At 41.0% G+C, this 26,516-nt stretch overlaps 1 protein-coding gene across 5 annotated transcripts in view; it reads right to left on the reverse strand.

Annotated features, from left to right (window-relative positions):
- The window catches only part of MYLK4 (myosin light chain kinase family member 4), a 797,874-nt gene that overhangs the window by 682,470 nt on the left and 88,888 nt on the right, over nucleotides 1-26,516 (reverse strand). For 2 of the 5 annotated variants that reach the window (XR_014529601.1, XR_014529602.1), the window contains one exon: nucleotides 19,213-26,402. The gene's annotated coding sequence lies outside the window, so the exon portion shown is untranslated. Of the gene's footprint in view, nucleotides 1-18,266; nucleotides 26,403-26,516 lie in introns of those variants that run through there. The other 3 variants (XM_083519289.1, XM_083519288.1, XR_014529603.1) reach the window with 2 other exon arrangements.

The raw sequence follows: 26,516 nt of genomic DNA on the forward strand, positions 1-26,516 counted from the left end.
GTTTTTTTCTTCCTTTAAATTCTTTGGGGGCCCCCAAGAGAGTGGGGCCCTAAGCTATAGCTTGTTTAGCTTATACATAAATCCGGCACTGGTGCCAGATGAGTGTGCCTGGGGAGAATTTTACATAAACAGAGTGCCACAAACAAAAAGGACCTTCATCTTATAGAAATGATTGGGTGGTGGTGAAATTCAGTTCAGTTCCAGTTGAAAGGTGAATGTACCTAAGTTGCACTTTCTGAAATAATACAAGAAACAAAACACAGCCAGCCTTTGTAATTCTCTGAATTTTGCAATGCAGTGCTCTAAGGCAAAGAATGTGCACAAAAATGCTTATATTGAGGTAATATCTGCATAGCAATGCCTGTATTAGCAAAAATAACATCAAATGCATTCTATTGGGGGGAATCGTTTTGCAAAAAGGTATATATTAGGCATACGAACATGTTATATTAAGATAAATTCATGCTAAAATACTGATGAATTTTCTGGAGGACTTAAAACCCCCCGAACAATAACCCACGAATTGATGTAGAGATGTGGAGGACTTGAGGTCAGCAAAATGAGAAACTGAAATGGAAAGATTCATCTGTCCCTACAGTCTGCTCACCACTCATTGCACCTTTTGAGGGTAACTGGAGGAACAGAAGAACAGCCTGCTGCATTAGGCCCAAGGCCCACCTTGTCTTGCATTCTGTTCTCATAGCGGCCAAGAGGATGCCTGTGGGAAACCAGGGAGTAGAACATGAGCACAAGAGCCCTCTCCCCTCTCGTGGTTTCCAGCAACTGGTATCCTGAAGCATTGCTGCCTCCAGTGGTGGAGGTAGAGTATAGCATTCATGACTCGTAGCTGTCAATTGCCCTCTCCTCCCTGAATTTGCCTGGTCCTCTTTTAAAGCCATCCATGTGGAATTTCCAGCCATCACTGTTAGAATTCCTGCTCCATGATTGCAGTCATGGGATTGTTGTCTATCACATGATGGGATATGCCTTGACTCCACAGAGCGGGAAGTGACGGAGACAGGATGTTTGTGTTACTGTGTTCCATGAAGTGGGACTATTGTCCTTTGTTTTTCCTTTTTGCTGTCTGATGCTAGAGAGAGAGAGGGAGCCATGTTGCAGTGCTCTGTGTGTGTTTATATGTAAATAAAGTAGATTAGCCAAAATGCTGAGTTGCTGAGGTTTGTTACGCAAACTGCGCAAACTCTGTGGATCCCTAAGTGTGCCAATGTCTGTTGGCCTCGGTCGCTGTGATGTTTGGGCTGAAGAAAGCTTCTGAAGCTCCCAAACTATCGACCAGGAGGGAGAGAACATGCCAGTCGGGCATGTGTCTCGAGGGTCCTACTCGAGTGTAGGCCGAGCTCCTGACCATCACTGCCTCCTGGAGCAAGTTCCATAGTTTGTCCATGCACTGTGAGAAGAAATACTTTATTTTCTAAATATTCCAATATTCAGCTTCAGTTGGATGCCTACAAGTTCCAGGGTTGATTGACATGAAGGCAACACTTAGGCATGATTTTGCAGGGTTGGAGTAAGCACTTTAGATATCCATTGTGAGTTTCCACAACAAAATGCCAGAGAAATGTTGCCAGCTGTCACAGACAAATCAGTGTTGAATCATCTAAGCAAAACCAGAATGAATTTTGGGTAAAGACAGACCTAGCTCTCTTATCGTGTTCAGTGGAAAAAAGTACATTTTCTTCTCCTGGCTTAAGCTACGGAAAAAAATGATTCTAGCAAAGCTTAGCCAGGGTCAGCTCTATTTGGTCAGCGCAATTCAAAGTGTTTGTGTTGTCCTTTAAAGCCCTAAACGGTTTTGACCCTGCATAACTGAAGGCCATTTCCACCCCCATCATTCAGCCCAGACACTGAGGTCCAGCTCCAAGGGCCTTCTGGTGGTTCCCTCACTGTGAGAAGTGAGGTTACTGGGAACCAGGCAGAGGGCCTTCTCGGCAGTGGCACCCGCCCTGTGGTATGCCCTCCTATCAGATGTCAAGGAGATAAGTAACTATACAACCTTTAGAAGACATCTGAAGGTAATCCAGTATTGGGAAGTTTTTGATGTTTTATTATGCTTTTATATTTGTTTTTTTATTATATTTTTAATTGGTTTACAAATACAAAAAAAGAAAACAAAGTTGCACATTCAAACTTCTTAATTACCTCTTAATTCCATTTTTTTTTGACTTCCCTCAATTTGTCTGAACTTCCTTCATTTTATAACTTTAACACAATCCTACTTATTGTTATTTATTCTGGTAGCTTCAATTCATTGTTTATACTTATTATTAGATTTTCACATCACAGAGCTTCCTTAAAACTTACAAACATAATCTGGTTATCACTTAGTTTTTGCAAATATTGAATAAACTTCTCCCAATCTTCTGTAAATCTTTGATCTCGTCGGTTCCGAATCCTTCCTGTCATTCTGTCCAATTCCGCATAGTCCATCATTTTGGCTCTCCAATCTTCTATCGTAGGCAGCTCCTCTTGTTTCCATTTCTGGGCCATCAATATTCTTGCTGCAGTCACTGCATATAAAAATAACTTCTCTTTCTTGTTTATCTCATTCCCTGTAATACCTAGTAAAAACGCTTCTGGTTTCTTAGTAAATGTATATTTCAACATTTTCTTCAATTCATTATAAATCATTTCCCAGAAGCATTTTACCTTCTTACACTCCCACCACATATGAAAGAAAGTACCCTCCTTTTCTTTACATTTCCAACATTTGTTACTTATCTTGTACATTTTTGCTAACTTTACTGGGGTTATATACCATCGATACATCATCTTCATAACATTTTCTTTTATAGCAGTACATGCAGTGAATCTTAAACCATCTTTCCAAAGTCTTTCCCATTCCTCCATTTGTATATTATGTCCTATATCTTTGGCCCAATCAATCATCACAGATTTTACCTCCTCATCCTTCGTATACCATTCCATGCTTTTATATTTGTGGGATAATTATACAGTCATACCTCGGGTTAAATTTGCTTCAAGTTGAGCGCGTTCAGGTCACGCTCCGCGGCAACCTGGAAGTAACGGAGTGCGTTACTTCCGGGTTTCGTCGCTTGCGCATGTGCAGATGCTCAAAATGACATCATGCGCATGCACAGAAGCGGCGAAAAGTGACACGCGCAGACGTGCCGTCGCTAGATACGTTTACCTCTAGATGCGAACGGGGCTCCGGAATGGATCCTGTTCGTATCTAGAGGTACCACTGTAATGGCAGTGGTGGCCACCTGAGAGGTGCCGGAACTGAGTTCTGGCAAGTTCTGGCTGAAAAAAAGCCTTGGTAGTAATTAAGCCATGAACTTACATTAGTAGAGGCACGTTTAACCTTGAATAACCCAATGTGTATAGACACAAGGAAATGCCAGATCCACTGAAAAGCAGACAAAATAGAAGCAAGTAAATCTCCATTGCAGTGGTAGACTTACGGGTCAATTAATTATAGTCAGTGGCAAATATGCAAGGCACTATGCACAGCACAATGCTTTGCTTACCTTTGTCTTTGAAAGAAAACAGTACTCTTCTCTGATGGATCTATAAAGGGCTGTTTTGGAAAGGAATGGCCATTTTGGCATACACTATGGTCAGGCATTGCAAGGAAGTTGCTTTTGAGGCCACCTCCGTAGCTGCACAAAAATTGCCCTCAGTTACCCCTTAAACTATTAAGCAACTTCCCCAAAGTGAGTGCAGTAAGTTGCCTTTCCATCTCTCTCACATTCATGCTTCTGGAGCAGAATTTTCCAGGAAATTCAAATTCTTGGACGGTGTGGATTTCACTGCATATTTTGTTCCCGTTATACAAATAAACAAGATGGATAGAGAAAGTAGCTCGTTCCAGAGCGTATTTAGTATTGACCCAGCTGACTGCATGAAAGCAATCACAGCAAAGCCTTAGGGAGATTTTCTCAAGAGAAACTGCAATTCAGGATTGGAAATGACTCCTCGTCGTCATCCCCCGCAAGGACATGTTTTTCAGAGTGGGGGCTGGGGAGATGCAAGACCAAATTTGCCTTAAATGTCAAAACCCCTTATAATCTGTGCTATTAGTATGAATCTGAACAACACACACACACACACACAGACACACACACACACACGGGTCTTTAAATATGTTTGGGTGGATAATCTGAGAGAGCTGTGATAGAAACCATAGGAGAGTGTTATTGTGCTCATGTCCAATTTGCAGGCATCTGGTTGGTCACTGTGAGGACCAACCAGAGAACAGGATGCTGGACTAGATGGGCCATTGATCTGATCCACAAGCTATTCTTCTGTTCTTCTGTTGTTGTTGTTGTTGTTTATATTTATTAGTCAGTGTTTTCTTGCCAGGGCAACTCAATGCAACTTACAGAAAACTAGCATATATTTACTAGTAGTGATGTATGGAAGTGAGAGCTGGACCATAAAGAAGGCTGTTTGCCGAAGAATTGATGCTTTTGAATTATGGTGCTGGAGGAGACTCTTGAGAGTCCCATGGACTGCAGGAAGATCAAACCTATCCATTCTGAAGGAAATCAGCCCTGAGTGCTCACTGGAAGGACAGATCGTGAAGCTGAGGCAACAATACTTTGGCCACCTCATGAGAAGAGAAGACTCCCTGGAAAAGACCCTGATGTTGGGAAAGATGGAGGGCACAAGGAGAAGGGGATGACAGAGGACGAGATGGCTGGATGGTGTTCTAGAAGCTACCAGCATGAGTTTGACCAAACTGCGGGAGGCAGTGGAAGACAGGAGTGCCTGGCGTGCTCTGGTCCATGGGGTCACGAAGAGTCAGACACGACTAAATGACTAAACAACAACAAAGCATACATTTAAACCAAGAGAAAAACCACATATGTTAAAAACATCCAGCCCACATTGACAGACTAGCAAACACAACAAAGATATGAGAACTTGGGACAGTTGTCCATGGAAGAGCCTTTACTTTTTGAACAGAGCCATGCTGGAATTGATGGCAACCTTGCAAGAATTGTGACAGAACAGGCCTACGAGCACACATGGGCATGCACTGTATCAAAATTCGGGGTTCAAGCCAATGGCAAGTTATTCCAGTTGGAGCTGCCAAAGCATTAAAAGACACAGCAATATGAAGGGACTCAGCAGCGATCAATTCCACTTCAGTTTTGTCCAGACTTGAAATTAGATTTAGAATATCAGCATTGCCTGGCTCAGCTTGGAGACCCCGGATCTCCTCCGCCTCACCTCCATTCAACTTCAGTCTGTTTGGCCTCATATTTTCACCCAGGGCTTCCTAAGTGCCTGACCTGACCCAGCCCAATGCCATTAGATCCTTCCAGACAGGAATGGTTGAAAGAGAAATTCTAGTCTCAGTTAAGCCTTGCCAGTACAACAAGGGTCTTCCTGAACTTTTATGTGTTCCTCAGGCTGAGCTTTGGTCTAACTTGCTCTCTGGTGTTGTCTCCAGATTTGTCCCTTGGTTCTGCCTTATGTTTTGTCTTTTGGTCCTGAGTTATCTTCCAGCCTTAAATTCCAGCTTCACCCACAGCTCCAGCCCCAGATGCTCCCTGACTCTGGTTTCGTGCTTGTTTCTTTGCAATGACTCCCTGGCACAACTCCTGCTTCCCAGCTCATCTCAGATGGTTGCCTGTAGGTCAGCCATGTCAGTAGGAGGCATGGCGGCAGCTGCCAGGAACAATTCCTCTCCTTGTATTTGTCAGGTGGGAAAACAAAACTGGGAATGACAAGGGGAAATAAGCAATAGGGTATGGGTGGGGAACCTGTGCAGCTCCCATAATCCCTCAGCAACATCTGGAGAGATAGAGGTTTCTATTTAAAAAAAATAAAATATTATGGCCATCAAGATAAATGCACCTGTAGTTGTTCAGATAAAAAAGTGAAATGTTATTTAAAGCCAATTTCTGCAGTTTTGGAAATGGGCGCTTTAACTGAACTGTGAACTTAGCTGAATGGACATCACAGTAAAGGTAAAGGGACCCCTGACCATTAGGTCCAGTCATGGCCGACTCTGGGGTTGCGGCACTCATCTTGCTTTATTGGCTGAGGGAGCCGGCATACAGCTTCCGGGTCATGTGGCCAGCATGACTAAGCCGCTTCTGGCAAACCAGAGCAGTGCACGGAAACGCTGTTTACCTTCCCACACTTTGATGTGCTTTCAAACTGCTAGGTTGGTAGGAGCAGGGACAGAGCAAGGGAGCTCACCCCGTCGTGGGGATTCGAACCGCCAACCTTCTGATTGGCAGGTTTAACCCAAAGCACCACCTGTTTCCCGTGTACCATGGTATCCTGACATTAAAGCTTTTTGCAATGGCAATCACAGGTATCTTGCTAGCATTCTGACTGGGCAACCCAGTTAGATGAGTGGGGTATAAATAATAAAAATTATTGCTATAATTATCATCATTATCATATGTCTTCATCTCCCTCCGATCTCTGTCAACAATATATAGAATATTTGGTTTCCCACGTACCATCTAGACCAGTGTTTCGCAACCTTTTTCCAAACATGGCCCCCTTCTGACCTTGTTTCCTTCCTGTGGCCCCTCCCTGTCCTACCGGTAGAAAGGTAGCTATTTTGTTTGTAAATAGAACATGTTTTAGTTATCATTTTTTATAATTATATAAATTATATAATTTCACCTGTGGCCCCCAGTGGAGAAACATTGATCTAGACCAGCCTTTCTCAACCGTGGGTCCCCAGATGTTGTTGGACTACAACTCCCATCATCCCTAGTTAGCAGGACCAATGGTCAGGGATGATGGGAGTTGTAGTCCAACAACATTTGGGGGCCCACTAACATTTAGGCGGCTCCTAAAAGATTTATTGCCCTCCAGGTATTTCTAGCAACAGTTTTGTGTGTTTGTGTTCTTCTGATAGCTTCTTATGGTTACAATACCATTGGGGCTCCAGGTGATACAGAAATTATTCCCTGCTTAAATTTACTTCCTCAACCAACAAAGTCAAATAATAAAAGCTAGTTTGAACTCCCTGTGATACTCTAGCACAGGGATGAGAAGCCTGTGGTCCATAAATTGTTGCTGGAGTGCAACTTCCATCATACGTATCAGTTGTGCTGCCTGCAGCTGATGGAAGGCCACAGGTTCCCCATCCTCTTTCCCTCACTTGTGCAGGGGCTAAGCAGGAATGGGCAAATCTGTCTGTTTTGGTTTCTCTCAGTTTCTCATTTCCTTAAAGTTCAGTTTTCCATATTTACATAATAGTATGAGGTTGGGTTTTTTTAGGACTTCATGAAAATTCACCAGCATTTTAGCGCAAATTTATCTGAATATACACATTTTTGCAAAACAGTTTCTCCTAATATTTGATTGTATTTTCAATAATATATGCATTTTATGTACACTTTACCTTAGAGTAGGCATTTTTGTACATTGCACTTGACCGCAAAGCTGCATTGCAAAATTCGGAGAAGTGACGATTTTGAAGCGTGGCTGGTTATCTCTCTTTCTTTGGTTTGCATATTGTTTTGGAAACTGTGTGTTCTTCCCTATCCCTGCTGTGGGGAGCAGAACAGACAATTATCAGAACAGATAATACTGAGCTAGATGGATTAATTGTCAAACTGATACAAGTCAACCTCCTATTTTCCTGTGCAATAATCCTATAATTAATAATAAATTAATAATTGAAAAATTAATAATTAATAATAATTAAAATAATTAATTAAAATAATTAATAAAAAATTAATAAAAATACTATAGTTAGGGATATAAATAGTACAGTGGTACCTTGGCTGTCAAACTTAATCGATTCTGGGCGTCCGTTCGACTCCCAGAACCGTTCGACAACCAAGATAGATAGATAAACTTTATTCGCATTAGCCAACGGCCATAGCAACATAAAACAAGCAATATATACAATTAAAAAGACAACAATGGGTAAAAAGGGCAATCAAATGACCAAGATTATCGTTCAGATAGTGGCCCTTAATCTCACTGCACGCTTGATAAACCTAGCAACCTTTGCTGTTGTCTGATCATTTTGATCTGATAAAAGAAAGAACAACGTGGCCGCAGATGGGCGGCCTGGGATGGTAAGTAAGAGTGGAGTGATGATCCTATTCCGCAGATCTTTATAAAGGGGACAGGATAGGAGAACATGAGCCACTGTTTCCAGATTGCCATCTCCACAGGGGCAGAGTCGTTTCTCAATTGGAATCTTTTGGTATCTGCCCTCAAGTACCGCAGAGGGCATCACATCCAATCTGGCCTGTGTGAAGGCATGTGTTTGACAACCAAGGCGTGTTTCCAATTGACTGCAGGAGCTTCCTGCACTCAATCAGAAGCCGTGTTGGCCGTTCGTCTTCCCAAAAAAACGTTCAGAAACACTTCCAGGTTTGCAGCTGATTTGTTCGGGAGGCAAGCCGTTCGACAAACAAGGTACCACTGTATCTCTGTATTGTTTGACACAGTGGTAGCAATCAAAGACCATGCTCTTTGCTCTAAATCATGAACCATGGATATTGTTAAGAGTTATAAAAACTTGCCAGATTTTGACGAGAATTTATTCATTCAACTTCTCAAGCTCTACTTGGTGACATCTATCTGATTTTGTTTGTTCTGAATATTTTGAAACGTTGTCCATTTTTTAAAAATTACCAATTTTGATACTGTATGGGGGGGCGCGTTTACCCAAGGCCACCCAACGAGCCTGTGGGTTGACCCATGGCTCCCTGATCCAGGTCTGTTGTTCTTCTACTTAATCTCACTGGCTTTTATTATTTCAGATTAGGTTATGTTTCTTTCTATGAGGAATGGTGTATAGTAATTCGCCCATGTATTTGTTCAGTGCTTGTAAAAGGATATGAGATGCTAGAGCTCTGGCGTCCCCAAATAAGAAATATATTTACTTAATCGGGTCCTGACAGAAGCTTCTGGTATCTCACAACTTCAAAACAAATAAAAAGAACGTGGAGCTTACTGGCTTCCAAAATTGTTGGGATACTTTTGAGAAAAATTCGCTGAGTAAAAGAACAGAAAAGCTGACCCCCAGTGGCCATTTTCAGGAAAAGGCTTGTTATTTAGTATGTAAAGAGGAATGAAATATTTGGGGGCAAATATTTTATGCACCACAAAAAAAGGTGTTCTAGGCGCTCGAGATATTTATTCACAGATCTCCAAAAGTTTGTCTCCTTTTTGCTGTGTTGATAGGTGTCAGGGGCTCAGGAACAGAGGCACAGGGGAGAGAGGAAATGGAGACTTTTGTATATAACAACGAACCGGCGTTGGTCCTTTGTGAACTGGGACCTCGGGCAGCTCTGACAATAGGCTATAAGTTTGGTGCCAGTTTTTAAATTTAAAAAGAAGTCTCCTTTGCCATGTAGCCAAAGAGATGCAAGGAGAAGGCAATTAAACTTTTTTTTTTTGTTTTTGCACCAAACAGAATCTGACCAGGGCTGCAACACACTCATTCTGGAGCATAATTATCTCCTCAATACTCCTCCTAGGTATGACTATGGGGCAGCCACCTGGAGAATGCTCCTGTCACTCAAAACTCTTTTGCTCACTTGTGTGTAGTCCTGAAAAGTGAAATCTAAATCATTTGGGGAACTTCTGATAATTTGTAGTTCTGAAAACATATGTGTTTTGACGTACTCTTTGATCAGATTGTTTGTTTCGTGTGATTTATATTTCAATGGCCACTGGCTACAAATAATAAAAATTACTTGGGTTTGTTTCCCCCCAAACCAGAATAAATACATTAAGTCCTGCTTTTTCAGTTGCAAAATTTGTACAGAACACCATGTGTGCCACAGTCTGCTATAACCCTCAGTCCAGTCAGTGTTTATGTGTGCAATGATGAGTGCATCTATCTATCTGTCTGTCTAGCTTCCTCACTGTTTTTAATATTTGTGCTTTTGGGCATTGATAAAATATTTAAAACCACACCAAAAAACAATCAAACCATGATACATACAGTTGTAACAAGATTCTTTTTGGTGTGGTACTTTCCTCATTTTCAAGAGTTATTTTTATAGGCCAACACAGCTATCTTTACTTTTTGCAGGACTTGCATTAGATATGTATAGTAGTTTCTGTGGATAAATTCCTGTATACAGTATATACTTTGGGTTATGGTGGTGGGAACATTTGGTGAAATCCCCTGATACTTTGCCTGAGCTTCCTTCACTCCGAAAAACATAGCTTGGACTGCTAATAGCTTACTCTGACTTCTTGCAGAGTCATGCTCACTGAAGAGGGGGACTATCTTATTTTATCCCAGTCTTATCACTGACATTTGTAAACTGGGAGCCTTTTTTAGGCTGACCAGTGCGATTAAAAAAAATGCTTTCACACTACTTATTTTAAAAATGTTTTAATGATGTTTTAAATAATAAACTTTAGCTTTAACATAGCTATCGAACATCGAATGCATTTGGAAGAATTGGCACAAGAAAGGCAGGTTGTATTCGCCGTTGACAGATGCACAGTTCAGATTCTAAATGAACTGTGACTACTCAGAAGGAACATTTAGGCTCGCTGCGAAGAAAGCAAACTCTGTTCAGCGCTTAGTGTCAGCTAATAAAACAAGGGAAATGTTGGAATGTGCTTAGAGTTGGCTAAAAAAAAACACGTAACAAAGATTAACGGAGGCTACTCTTGGCCAAACTGTGTCCTTGTTGAACTTTTCACATGCTTATGGCTCCTTTTTGATGCCCTGGAAATATACCGCATTCACACAGGAGGACAACCAAAATGACTCTTTTCCATCTCAACTGTTCTAGTAAAATGAGGTTACCAATTAAAATAATCGTGTTTCAGCAGTGTGGTTATTTGTCACGTTAGGATGCTACCCACAAACTACCCACAATACTGATGACCAGACATAAGCTTGTTAAAAATAGCCTGAGAAAAGAAAGAATGGCATGGAAACAAAAAGTTGTCTAACACACTAACAAATCCAGGAATCCACATATTTTTTTGAAGGCTCAGTGTGGTGAAGCTCCTTTTTACTGTAATATGGCTGTGGTATGCAGTAATACAGGCAGCTGCCTCATCTCAAGTCACCTCTAGCTCAGGACCCATCTGCACTTTAGGAGATTCCTCTTCCCTTCACACAGCAGCGGCTGAACTATCAATCCCTCTTCTCAGGGAACTGTGGGATAACCACTCTCATATAACCAGCATGCTTAAGTCTAATTAATACATGAAGGGGTTAAGGCCACAGAGGAAGCTGTCCTGCCTGGCTAGCCTCACCTTGGGAGAAACTAGGTAATCAGGCCTATTGTTCTCTCCCGGTCTGCCAGATAAGCCCAACATGCCAGGCATTCTGAGCTTGTTGCTGCGGCTCAGATTGCATGGCTCTTGCGAGCCATGTTCCTGTACCAATAATTTAGGAATTTTCACCACTGTAACTGAGCCAAGCATTGCTGCCTGTGCAACTTTAGCTGAATGCTGTATGGAAAAGCACATGAATCTGACCTGTGGAGAGTTTGTAAGTAAGCTGTTTTTAGTTTACCAAAAATGTGGTCTTTTTCTATGCTAGGGGAAAAGGGGAACTTTGGAAGGAACTTAAATATTTTAAAGGTCTAATGGCCTATCCTTCAGTGCTGCATATTTTGTGATTTTACATCTCTGCTGAGGTTCTCTTAGAGAGTACTTGCCCCAAATATGGATCTAGGCACCCAGGATTTCATATATATCTCTATCTATCTATCTATCTATCTATCTATCTATCTATCTATCATCTATCTATCATCTACCTATCATCTATCTATCTATATCTATATCTATATCTATATCTATATCTATATCTATATCTATATCTATATCTATATCTATATCTATATCTATATCTATACCTATACCTATACCTATATCTATATCTATATCTATCTATCATCTATCTATCTATCTATCTATCTATCTATCTATCTATCTATCTATCATCTATCTATCATCTATCTATCTATCTATCTATCTATCTATCTATCTATCTATCTATCTATCTATCTATATCTGTCCCATAACAGGTCAGCTCACAAATAAAAGAATAATTATTAAAATACAGTATAAATTCATTTTTAAGAAAACTGCAACTGGTGAAAGAGCTGGAGCATAATTTAGATCACAGTGTAAAACTCATTTATCTACTCTCCATCTTAACCCACTGTCCCAAAATGAGTCATGGATAGCTGGTGGTGAGGGAACATCATGGTCCTTTCGAATGTTCTGAATAAACATACAGTTTCAAAATTGCATTTGGTCTTTGTTCTAAGTTTCTCTGTAAGAGCTAAATTCCATAGCCTAGCCCACCTTGCCTCTAGAGCTAAGTCAGAAGTTGTTATGTTTGAGAAGACAGGTGTATCTTGTCCTTCTTGCAAATACTGGTAAGCAAAAAACACTTGTACAACTCTAGAAAAGCGAACGGATGACAATCCTGATTTGCAGTGAAATACTTTTATGTAATGTGACTGAAATAAATGTGGCTTCAGATTTAATAGGACACAGATTGGGGCTGGGTGTCTCTATACTTTTGGCTATAAGCAACATTATCAGGGTACGTCATTTCAAGAAACTGAACACACAGCATTAGCAAGGCAGAACCTCTTCTGCAAATTCACCACTGCCATACTCTCAAGTCTTGCTAAAATTGGTACAACAGAAGCACCATTCAGGAAGGTGGGATTGTCACGTCCAGAGAAACTGAGAAAACAGTGAGTCACTGAATAAACGGCAAAGCGCCTCCTCTAATTAGTTCCAGCACTCTTGGCATCATGGAGTCCTCCCTGAAGTCAGAGCCAAAACTGTCATTGCCCTGATCAGATGCCCAGGTGAGTCCTTTCATTAGACTTCAGTGTATGCAGGGGAGGTCGTCAAATGGTGGCTTTCAGCATGATGGAACTCTTTGTACTCCGTTCTGGACTAGAGAACAGGTTGTTTTGCCATTGGGATGATGCCCAAAGTGGCTCATAATGAAGACTAAGCCCTGCAGAGATATCATGGTGGGAGAGCCAAGTCATGATTGTGGGTGTCTTTCTCCTGATAGTCACCTTCCTCGTGCTGAGTCCATCTAACTATCTACACTGAGAAGCAGCAGCCATCCTGGGTTTCTGATGGACATTCCCAGCCCTTCCTTATTAAGTATAGTAATTTAATTTACTGAAATTGTAAGTGCTTGTATGCATTAATATATGCTTAAATCTGATTGGTTAGTAACTGAATTCTAGAGATATTTTAATGTTTTATTGTGTGTTTTATTGTGTGTACGTGGGGCTGCCCTTGAGACTGACCCAGAAACTCCAGCGGGTGCAGAATGCTGCAGCGAGACTCCTTACGGGGTCTTCGCTGCGAGATCACATTCACCCGGTGCTATACCAGCTGCACTGGCTCCCGGTGGAGTACAGGATCAGGTTTAAGGTGCTGGTTTTAACCTTTAAAGCCCTATACAGCCTAGGACCCTCGTACCTATGGGACCGCCTCTCCTGGTATGCCCCACACAGAAACTTACGGTCTTCAAATAAAAACATCTTGAAGGTCCCAGGCCACAGAGAAGTTAGGCTGGCCTCAACTAGAGCCAGGGCTTTTTCAGCTGTGGCTCCGATCTGGTGGAACACTCTGTCACAAGAGACTAGGGCCCTGCGGGACTTGACATCTTTCCGCAGGGCCTCCAAGACAGAGCTTTTCCACCAGGCCTTTGGCCAGGGCACAGCTTGACTCCCTCCCTCGGCAATCTTCGCGGAGCTCTGGCCCAATGGTTGCCAGTGGCTTGATTTGAATTAATTTTATAATGAATGATTTTAGAGTGTTGTTTGTGCTGTACATTTGTACTGTTTTATTGTTGTTAGCCGCCCTGAGCCCGGCTTCGGATGGGGAGGGCGGGATATAAATAAAATTTATTATTATTATTATAATATTCTGTTGGGAGCTGCCCAGAGTGGCTGGGGCAACCCAGTCAGATGGGTGGCATAATAATTATTATTATTATTATTATTATTATTATTATTATTATTTCTCTAGTCGTTCTCATTTGATTGGCTAACATTGGCCACATGGGAGGTATTTAGTGAAGGAGAGACTCCATTTTATGTGAAGCAAGATGACTGTGTTTTAGAATCCACTGTGAACACTGCTAAGTTGAATCGAGTGTTGGAGTGCTTCTTCTCTGCTCGAAAAAGAGCAAAGCTGCAGGAGAAGGTGAAAGTGGAAATCTCCCATAGGAGCTGCAAGGCATGGCTTAACTGAAATACAGAAGGGTGAGTGCTGAGCTCTGAAAAGAGAGGAAAGATACAGTTGTCTGGAAGTTAGCAGAAGAGACTGTAAGCCCATGCTTGAGTAAGCATGTGACTGTAAATATTATGTTTTAATTCATTTACAACTCTAAGTTTCCACTAGTAAAGTTTTTGAATGTTAAAGTCTGGACGTTGGCTTAATTTCCAAAGAAGTCATATATAAGATATGAGCTTCTTAGCTGTGATTTCGCTAGTCTTACTTCAACATTCCTGGCACCAAAGCAGATGCTCTACAACTACAGTGGTACCTCGCAAGACGAATGCCTCGCAAGACAAAAAACTCGCTAGACGAAAGGTTTTTCCGTTTTCGATTTGCCTCGCAAGACGAATTTCCCTATGGGCTTGCTTCGCAAGACGAAAACGTCTCGCGACTTTGTTTCCTTTGTCTAAAAACAAAGACATGTTTTGCTAATAAAGTTAATTTATTTTCCCTTCAATTTTTGAACTGCTCTTTACAGTATGTGTGACTTTAAAGAGCAGTTAATAAACTGTTGTTGTACCAAATTTGGCTTTGTTTGGACTTTTTTTGACCATAGGAACGCATTAATTGATTTTCAATGCATTCCTATGGGATTTCGTGATTTTCAAGACGAAAAATTCACTAGACGACAAAAATTGCGGAACGAATTAATTTCGTCTTGCGGGGCACCACTGTAAGCGGAATTCCTTCCCAAATAATTCCCAAGGTCATTTCAATGTAAACAGGTGTAAAGTGATGCAACTTGGAGCAAACAAAGCAGATACTCTCCAAAACACTAGTACCTAGGATCATCCAGTGAAGCTTACTTGTGGGGGTTCAGGACAAGACAAAGGGATGTACTTCTCCACACAACACATAATTAAACTATGGAATTCACCAACCACAGATTGTGGTGTGGCTTTAAAAGGGAAATGGAAAAGGAAAGGGGGAAAGGGAGCAGCAAAAAGAGAAAGAAAGGATAATCTGCCAGTTTTTACCTTTACAGTGGTGCCTCGCAAGACAAAAGAATCCATTCTGTGATTCTCTTCGTCTAGCGGTTTTTTCGTCTTGCGAAGCAAGCCCATTGACGGATTAGCGGATTGGCGCTATTAGCACTATTAGCGGCTTTTAGTGGCTTTTAGCGGCTTATCTGCTGATCGGATCAGCTGATAAGCGGCTTAGCAGCTTAGAAAAAGGGGGGGGGACCCGCAGGAACTCGCAAGGCATTGTCATCTTGCAAAGCAAGCCCATAGGAAATTCGTTTTGCGAAGCACCTCCAAAATGGAAAACCCTTTCGTCTAGCGGGTTTTCCGTCTTGCGAGGCATTCGTCTTGCGGGGCACCACTGTATCCCACCCATTATGCACTGTCTAGAATCTGGTGTAGCTCTCATTGCCATACCTGGATATTTTGGCGAGTCACTATTTGACAAAAGTACAATATTTCTCAAATACTTTGCTTATGGGACAAGGTGCCGTTAACTGAGTAATGGGGGAAATCTCTAGGACCAGTCCAAAGTGTCATTAAAACAGCCCGTAAAGTACCCTCTGGAAACTTTAGGAGACTTTAAACTGAAGAATATTAATTAAAGTTTCACTTTATTGAAGAAATGGGCAGGATTGAAGAAATTCAGAAAATTAAAATTAACTTGAAAATAATTAAAAAGAAAGACACACCATGTGTGTTTCAAACACTTCAAAATATTAAAGGAGCCAGCAAAGAAAATTTACAGGGAGCAGGTGTTTGAAATAATTGGGATAGGTAGGGGGGGAAGGGGAGAAATTCACTAATGCTACATATGATCTTTCAAGAATTGTTTCTGTTCTGGTCAACCTATTTATAACTGTATGCACTAAAGTAATAAAGATTTGAAATATGTGGCATATTCTTCAAAGGCTGTGTCGAACAAAATGTTTTTTAATTCGGACATGTTTGCGATTGATGTATATTTGTGTCGCGCCATAAAGTGTTTCCCAACTATGGCCTGGACCTCTCAAGGACAGAGAAGAAAGATCTTGATTTATTGCAAGGCTAAGGCTTGGTGTCTAATCAAAGGTAAGATAAAAGTGGTTGAGAGAACCTCCAAGTCAGTCCAGACATATGAGGCAGGAATAGAAACGGAAATAACTTGCAGTGGTAATGCTAGAGCAACCCGGAAAGGCTTGAAGAATTAGGAAGCAGACAAGGAAACGATAAGGTACGCAGAAGATACAGAAGGACAGGAAAGGGAAGTTAATGATCACAGAAGTGACGTGGAAGTTAGTTAAAGCTACTTAAAAAGCACTTACACATTAGGGTACACATGTTTATGGAGGACAGGCATATCTCTGAAAGATTTTCCAGGCCAAGTCTGGTTTAGAGATAAAGAACCACAAGAACATAACCTCCCATGTTCCTCTGGTGAAAACTGGGACGCGTGTCTTTTGGTGCTGCGCTGGCCCACAAGTTAGCTGGCTTGCGTGAAAGTACGGCACCACTGCAAGCACCAGCTCATCCCCCTGGTGATGGTGGCAGTGGAGGGAGGAGGGAAATGGGACATTCCAGTATCACATCAGAAGCCAAGGTGGCTTCTGCAATTCCGGGAATGTCCCGGGGAAATCAAGATACTTGAAGTTGCATGCAAGAAGGGAGAGTAGGAGTCTTCAAGTTGCACATGAGCAGCAGACTAAGTAGGTAACATGGTCACTGTCGTTCTGACTAGAGTGAGATGTATTAGCAGGGGTCAGCAAACTTTCAGCAGTCCACTGTGACTCAGACCTTGTGGGGGGCCAGACTATATTTTGAAAAGAAAAAAAATGAACAAATTCCTATGCCCCACAAATAACTCAGAGATGCATTTTAAGTAAAAGGACACAATCCACTCATGTAAAAAACACGCTGATTCCCGGACCGTCTGCGGGCCAGATTTAGAAGGCAATTGGGCCGGATCTGGCCCCTGGGCCTTAGTTTGTCTACCCATGTATTATAGTAATTATTCTCAAATTTGCACATATATCTATATATATTAGCATTCACACTATTTATACAAATCCGTGTCATCTTTTGCACTCCCTCTCTCTCTACTGAGTTCGGATGTAACAGCAAAACAAGAGTTAATATAAGCTGCGAGTCACAAGCCAGCTTCAAAGCATGGTTTCATATGGTTGTTTTTTGGACATATATCAGATAGGCTGCCGTCCCATGCACACTTACCTGGGAGTAGCCCACACTGAATTCAATATGACTTACGTCTAAGTAGATGTGCATATTTGCCAGGTTCAAATGTTAAAAGTTCAGCTTTAAAACCCTCATGGTTTAGCAGTGGACCTGTGTCTATGTATTATGTGTAGAGAGACTGAACCACTTACAGAGGCTATTTTGATACCATAACAAACCTTGGTTTAGAGGTCTTTGTAGAAGATCACTCTTTTATCTACTACGGGAACCTCTCAGCCACACCACTGCTTCCCAAGACACACATCTTTTTAGGCCCTACTTTTCACAATCCTTGAGTGTCTTTGCCAGCCTGAAATTCACCTTTGAGCTCTGATAATGCTCCTTGCTTGCCTGGATGAGGGATAGGGAGGAGTGTGTGTTTCACACAAAAACTATTTTACAATAAATACTCCTTTACTTTAGGGGAGCCAGGAAGCTCCTCTCAGATTTGTGCTTTTGTTGCAAAGATATTCTGTTCCTCAGACTGGATCTAAGGTGAATTTTCTTTCAAGCATTTTTTCTTGTAATTCTCCCTGTGAATTTTTATGCTGAATATTAACTGGCTATTCTGCCTACATAATCAGATATTATAATGCTATTTGTTATCATCCAATGACATTTGCTTTCAATAATTGACATTTAATGACATTTAGTTTTTATATTTAGAAATGTTTGGTCGCTAGCGTGTAATGATTTTCATTGGATAGCTTATGAAGTTTTATTTTTTGACAGTTACCAAATAATGAGGAGATGCAAAGAAGTGTGGTAAAACAACTGAATGCTGAGGTAAGATTCACATTCAAAAACTGGACAGCGTATTTGAAATTTGAAGGGCAAAATTAGGACACAAAGACACAATCCACCCCAAACTTCCAAGTAAATAAAGTAATCGTTTATTCTACAATGACTTGTGCGCACAATTGCTATGTCTTACATTTTAATAATACAAGAGGATGCGTTAATCTACAAAAACCATCTTTTAAAAAAGATGCATTTATTACATAAACTTCTGCATATTTTTATAGTTTAAAGTCTATTCAAGCCATTTGTTACTGTCAAGAATATGATACTGTAGAACACAGAACAGGTATTAAGTACCATGTTATACGTACTTGGAAGGCTAATGGCTTTCGAAATCTTAAACATAGACCTGAACAGCATATTTACAAACTGTTAACCTTGATGCATATTTCATCTAACATTATATATAGGTAGTTAACTGTTGAACTATTAGCCTTCATGGAAGGTGAATATGTCAGCCTAAATCCAGGATTCTCAAAGTGGGAGCTGGCTCTCATTTAAAACGTCTGATAGTTGATAAGAGAGGCATATTGAGTTCCTCCAAACTCATCCCCTTTCTATGTATTAGATCTTTGTTTCCACCCGCCATTTGAATTGATGGACAAGTCTGTGGGGCCAATGAAGTAACACTCTTTTTTATTATTATTTAGTTGCTGGGATTTTAATTTCTTTGGACTTTGCTACCTGTGTAAGTCTCAGTCAGGACCGGATTTAGGTTTGATGAGGCCCTAAGCTACTGAAGGTAATGGGGCCCATTATATGTCCAGCTGTCCTTTGTCAACAACAAATTGTCGCTGTTTTTTGTGTTGAATATATGCTATATGGTAATTCATGGACCTAATAGGTATCTAAAGCCATTTGCCACTGTTGCTGTATGTAGGTTTTATTTTATTTGTTTTTAATCTTATATTTTGGAAATGTACATCCAGGTTTTTTTTTCTTTAATTTTTTGGGGGGCCCCAAGAGAGTGGGGCCCTAAGCTATAGCTTGTTTAGCTTATACATAAATCCGGCACTGGTCTCAGTATATGGTTAAATCCATGTAGACTCAATCCCCATTCTTTATTTGATTATTCTTTATTTGATTAGTTGTCCTCCCAGGCATTGAGAAAGGTTTGTGCAACCAAGTATGTCACTGTCTTGGGTGTGTTTTTAATTTAACCCAGGTAGGATGAAACACTGGAGGAAATCGTGTCCTGTCACACACTTTGAGAGCCTCTGGTCTAAGGGCTTATCCACACTTACCTTTCCTCAATGCTTTCCAAACACAGCCTGGGTTTTAAAGCACCATGTCTGAGTGCTCTCTCTTCCCCTTGTCTTTCCCTGTGAAAATCCACTCTTTGCTGCGGAATCAGAGCAAACAGCAATCTGCAGAAGACCCAAATTTTCACGGGGAAAGCTCTGGGGTAAAAAACAAAACAAAGCACTCTGACACAGAGCTTTCAAGTGCACAACTGTTCCTGGAAGACATGGGGCGAAAGTTAAGTGTGCATAAACCCTTAATGTTCCTACTGTGGATTCATGCAATATTAAGCCTCACTTACACTGGGCATAATCATGTAGCATTATACTAGTAAAGAAAATAATGCATTAAGATACAGCATCCTTTCTTTCTGAGAGGAAAACATTTTTTAAAGGTCTTTGCAAGACTGCTGTGGACTAGTCATCGCTGTCAACTTCTGAATCATAACTGAAACCTTGCATTTTGTTCACCTGATATTATTTATATTTAAAACCATATTAGGGTCAGCTTTTCTTCTGCAATATGAAATTGATGTAGAATTGATTGGGTGGAGAGAGGAAGGAGATCTTAAAACTCCATGGCATGAGCTGCTTTGGTGCTGCAGAAATGGGTGCAAATACTAAACCCCTGCCTGCCCGCCTGCCCTCTGTTTGATGAAATGGAACAAAACATCTGTTAGTCTTTAAGATGCCACAAGACTCTAGAAGTCATTTCAGCTTTTTGTCACCATTGAACCAGAAGCAAAACCTGAAGTTCTCATGAATTATTCTCTGAAATATGTGAGCTTTCTTATGGACCTTGTAGACTGCTGACTGCGATTTCGGCGTATCCAAAATCTGCAGGCCTCACAACAGCAACAACAACAACTGAAATCCCATGTTAATTCTTGGTAATCCAAGGTTAATCACAAGTGTAGTATGCTGTACAAAATTGATACCTTCTGTTATGGGCATTTCTGAATGTGTGGAGTGCTTAGTTGAGAGATGCTGAGCTAATACAACTCATATATGTCTACACAGAAATACAGTCGTTAAGAGTCGTCAACAGGCTCATCTCAGCTATCTGCCAATCTCCCATTCCCACCACCCTTCTGAGTAATACCCCTCCCCACCTTCTCACTATATAGAAGGGTCTGGCAACTTCTGTTTCAGTGTATCTGAAGAAGTGTGCATGCACACAAAAGCTCATACCAAGAACTAACTTAGTTGGTCTTTAAGGTGCTACTGGAAGGAATTTTTTTATTTACACAGAAATAGTATATTTTGACCTGAAAGCCCTTTCCTCCAATCACAGCTGTGTGTGTGTAGAATGGCTGTGATTCCTAGCAATGAGAAAGAGACACTCTGTGCAAACCTTTTATACCATTTCAATCCATAAATTCTCAGAATGAGCTAAGCCCAGAAGAGCCTTAATATAAGAATGACTGTGTATTGCACCAATCAGTGCAGTGACACAAATGAGAGAGAACAAAATAGAGGCAAGAAGCCACTGCGAAGTGATTAAGGCCCAACTATCACCAAAAGTACACCCAATCCATAGCAGTTTGCAGTTTATGTGGACTGTATTTGTGCCACACTAAATATCCAATCATTTTGGAATCACACCCCACTGGATCTTGACACGTTTATTAGGAGAAATGTCTGTTCTGTTCCCTAGTTGCAAAAGCAGTAGCTGTAGTCACCTCTGCCCATCTGTGAATGAACAGCTGAATGCAATAACTACAGCTTGTAAAGTGCCCTCCTTGAGCAACCTGCTCTCAAACATGGCAATTCACAGTTTCTAAAACTCTTAAAACAAAATACCGTACAGATACGCAAAAACACACATACAGTTACACACTCACTCTCTTTGATTAGCCTGGTATAAAATCAGAAAAACTGTGTTGTGAAACACACACACGCACAAAAAACCTGAAGAGAACAAACTGTGGTTATATCATTTATAAAATAAAAAAGCCAAGTGGAGTTAAAAGCATGCTGTTCAAAGTGCAATAAATATAGAATAATAATTTATATGAGTCTTGTAGAAGTAGTTATCTTCTAGTTGATTAAGTATTACTTTAATATAATCTTAAAAGTCAAGAAAAGGTGCCTTGAACATGATACCATGATTACAACTGTTTTGAAATTGCGACTGTTGAAAGCATTATTTACAGGTGGCATTTTTCATCTCTTTCAACATACTGTATGCAGAGCATTGTACATAGCGACAAACAAGCATTTAGTTACATCTGACTGTTAAACATGACTGTGAAATACCTGTCAATCTCATTTAGGGATTAGTGTAAATAAACTGGACACTGTCATGATTACCACACAGTTCTGTGGGATCCTAAAAGCCAAGTTTGCTTTCTTTTGCTCCTTACCCAAGAACTTACAAAATAAAAGTTATTTTCCTTGTAGAAGTTGTGCCTAGCTTGCAAAAACATGGGGCTGCTTTTTCCTGGGGTGACGCATACCCCTAAACATTTTGCAAATCTTTGTACTTTTGTCCTTTTACTGTATTTATTTTCCCTGATCTGAACTATAAAATGGTGATTTTCTTGAATCAAAATGAGAGTACCCCTAAAAAAAAAAGGAAAAAAAGCACTGGTTGTACTCATTTGTGTGCCTCCATTGATAGAAACCTCTTTGACCCAGTGGTGGCTTTTGTGAATGTATGGAAAGGGAAGCAATTTCCATTGATTCCTCCCCTCCTTCTGCAGCGCCCTCAAATCTGCAGGAGAAAGTGGGAATCTGCAAACATTGCTTCCTAACCTCTTTCCGCTGTCGTAAAGAGCCTTCTATGAATGGAGAGGCACAACTGGATATAACCCATGGCGTTCATTTGCAATGGATACCAAATGGCAACCCAACCCTCGTACCTTCAGTTCAGGAGGGTTTTCACAGCAGAGCAGTCCGAGGATATAGCACTGTGCATAATCCACAGAGTTCAGCTTTGGTTCAGCTCCCTATGTGGGCTATGATGTTTTGCCCCATTCAGCAGCAAGGCAGGAAACTTCATATATTTGTAGAGGGATACACACACAGTCGCTCCCTTCCTTTGAAGTGAACGGGACAGCGGTGTGTTTCCTGTGATAGCGTTTGCAAGCACAAGAAGACCAATGGCCAGGTTGCTTATATTCAGACATTCAGAAATACAGGGCAGAACATATTTCTGAGGATATGTATTAATTCAATGGAATTGATTTCTTGATGTTTAATGTGTATGTTACCCACCAAGTGTTGCTTTTCGCAAGTTTACAGCCGATTATTGATAAGTATAGAGCTTGGTTTTCAAAACCTCGTGGGATATGTGTGCCCTTGCATCAGTGAATCACATTGTGTTGAATAGGCTGCATTCCTCCAACTTTCTGCTTTGTTGCACAATAAGATGCAGCAACATAAATTAATTTTCTAGCACAGGTTCCAGTGGCATGAGTAAACTTAGATAACTAATGATCTGATGGATAGCCATCACTGTAGGTTATTACTCCATATGCTGTCATTGAGGCTGACGGACAGACCGCAATCTCTCCCTCATAAGAACCACCAATTTCTCTTCTCTGACCTACTTGGCTATGTATGGTCTTCCTTCTGAAAGTCCATGAATTAATGAAGTTATGTTGGTTCCAAGTAGGATCTGCAAGCCTGTACTATTTTACCTTGTTCCCTGTTCCAGCTCTACCTATACCTCACTCTATGTTGAGTGATCTCCTGAACCCAACTTACTGAAACCTTCTTCCGTGGTCTTCTGCTCCTCTGATCACTCAGTTCTGAACATAGCCCACATTTCAAATCTCCAACCACTGAAAAGTTTTCGCAACTTACATTTAACTCGTGGTGTGGGCATGAGGTTTCTGGACTAGATCACCAACATGCTACTATCATTTCAAATCATGTGTTTCCTTCTGCCATGTAGTAGCCTCTGTTAGCATGTAAGTATGTTTCATAGGCCCCCTGTGCTCGCAAAAGCTAGCACTGCAGATACCACTTTTAATGCCAGAAACCCAAGAAAAGCTACAGAAATATTGCCACCTGATAAAACAAAGATGTCTGAGCAAGCAGCAGGAATAGCCTGGAAACTACTGGGGTACCCCTGGGTGGCATGCCACTGTTTTGTCATGAGGTGGATCTGACATTTGAAAACAGCCCTGATTAAGGCTTTGACTGATGCCAATTTATCCACAATAGATCGCCACAAAACTCAGGGTTGCCACTGATAACACGATGGGAAATTTGAAAACAAGAATAAAAATTGTACTGGTTTTTACTATTGCTGTAGGAGTATTCTCTTTCTGAAGCAACAGAAAGCACACAAAGACCACAGAACTCTTACACGTGGTCCAATTCTAGCATAATGTTTTGTATCACTGTGTTGGCTCTTGGACACACACACACACCCCGCCCCCCCAGCACCTCAGTCCTCCACATTATTGCAGGGCTACATTTGCCTCTATCCCACTGGAAATGGCACCACAAGAGTTTACTGTCCTGTGACATCGTCATGTCACATGGGGACATTCTTGCATTGCATGGGTTGGACTGCATCACCCTCGGAGTCCATCCCAACTCTACAGTTCTATTAATCCATGACATCTGACTGGCTTAGTAACCCAACCCCTCCTTCTCTGGACTCTTTCTCTGGCCAGCATGGCACCCTGCTCTCCCTTTTTTGTGATATAGGATTTGCCCGTTGAATTTTAGGAACTGAGTAGGAATTTTGTGTGTGGCCTCTGATGGGACTATTGAGGCTACCTCCAACAGACTTCAGAGGCTCTCCTTGTCCACTTCATCAAGATAGCTGGCCTGCACTGTTTTCTAGTTCTTCCCTTGCAGGTCCTTGATTTTAATAAAGTTATGACCCGCCATTCCAAAACTTGTCTTACGCATTCATTTTTGGTGTGCAGGGCAATGGTTTGTCCAGACATCTAAGCAATCTTATAAACAGGAAATATCCAGGAGCCCAGTCATGAGTTGTGAGATTATCTCGCAAGCTGTGTGAATTTGCAAAAAAGAAAAAGAAAAAAACCAACCCTTTCCTCCATGTGTATGTGTGCATTTATGGACTAATTCCATGAGCCTTCCTATGAATGCAAAACATTGTGCCTGAATTGGTTCCACAACTTACAAAAGATTGAAATTTAAAGGATTGAATCTAAATCATTCTAATTTTCTACAAGGATCTGGGTCGTCCTTCCCCCCTTCTTTTTTCCCCAACCAAAGACAGCAGTTAGAATACTACGATCACACAAAGACATATATGTATATTTATCAAAGACTGAAAACCGCATGCAGCTTGTGCGTGTTATGAAGAGAGAAAACCCTTAATACTGGCACTAAAGTGTATATTGAAATCCCTTTCCACATTCAGCCTGCAGATTTTGTCAGAATTAGAAAAGTTGTTACACTAGAGGAGGGGTTTACACTTGTGATGTGAACAGCACTCTCGCCCATTGCTGGTGCAGCTGGTAGCTATTACACATACATGGCAAAATGTTGCTGTGTTAGCAATAATTGTGTTTTTATATGCCAGTTAAACCAAATCTTAGTTTCTTGGGCAAGGTCTTCTATTCATGTATTCCCCAAGCTCTCCTTCCAAATGCCACAGGAATGGGAACTTTGAGAGGTTGGATAAAAGGGAAGATTCTGCCTCATTCTACAGGAAAATGAAGTTCTGCTCTTTGCAAAGCCTCCATGGGACTTTATTTTTTGATGTCTTGCAATAGAGATCTTGCCACGTCGACCAATGAATTGGGGCCACATAACAACTTAAATACCCTTCATTGGCAGTGATAAATTCAGCCATATTTAGATAAATGGAAGATTTTCTATAATGAAATGTGCAGGACAGCATTTTAACATTACTACAATACTACAACGGCTTAATTCTGTTGCAGCAATATCTGCAATTCTCCTATTTTATATGAATTTTTGTGAGCGTTCGAAACGTTTTACAGGCATTGACTCAGTAACCCTTACAACAACTTGTAAGGTGGGTCAGTTTTGTTAGCCTAATACTGAGATGAGGGGCTGAGGTCAGGAGACAGCGGCTGAGGTGAAATTTGAATTAGGAGCCTCACTCAGTTCATGTTTCCCACTGCGCCAGCTGTCAAGACAGGAGAATATTAGGATTCTCAGTTTCAGAGCGCATTCTTCTTTTCTTTTACCTGCTCTGTTCAACATAAAAATATATATATACTGGGATTCCTTTCATTATGATGCTTAAAGAATATGAACAAATATTCGAAGGCACAAGATTACCAATTTTTGAGGGGGAGGCAAGATGCGGGAACACATGCTTCTCTGCATTCGAATTGTGCAGTTGCCTAAGATAACCTGGCCGAATTAAAAATGGTATCAGAGTGATATGTTAGCAGGCACAGAAAAGGCATTTCATGGTGCACTGAGAGCAAACATACTTCCATGCCATTTACACACTGCTGTAATAGAATCACTGTATTTATTATATGGTAAGAAGAGAACACCTTGTCTTAAAAATTAAAGTTCACACACAGTCTTCCACATTTGCTACCTGCTTCTCCCCCCCCCCCCAAAAAAAATACAGTTTCTTTGAAAGCAATCCTCTCCCAGTTGAGTTCAACCCTAACCTGCTGAGCTGAGGAGATCTGATAATCTAAAAGAAATCCCCACCATTTCTTTCAACAGTTGAGTCTGGAAAACCAGAGCTATCACGCTGAAATTCAAGCAATGATAAGAACCTCAAGCACAAATTCAAGCAGCCACCTTTGAACAGAAACACCTTCCTGGAAACTTCAGCAGCTACTGAAAACAGCTAGGAAGCCGGGGAAGAAAGCAGTTCAGTACTACTGCGACTCAATCCTGCAGCTAAAGTGGTATTGGTCCACTTAGTAAAAAGCCTCAAGTCATCATGGGGAGAAAGGGGGGGAGTTGAAGCACCAGAACTGCTGGGTTTTTTAAATTTCCAAACGTCATAGCAGCAGTAACCACACAGCAGCTTTTTCTGCAAAAGAAACAGATAAAAATCTCGTTAAAATCAGCAGCAGAATTATGTACACGTGATCCTTCAGCGATATTCTGGGCTGTTTACTGGTAGAGTTTTATCACACTTTATTTA

This window comes from Podarcis liolepis (genome assembly GCF_965112155.1).
Source record: "Podarcis liolepis genome assembly, chromosome: 8".
Classification (NCBI taxonomy): Eukaryota; Metazoa; Chordata; class Lepidosauria; order Squamata; family Lacertidae; genus Podarcis; species Podarcis liolepis.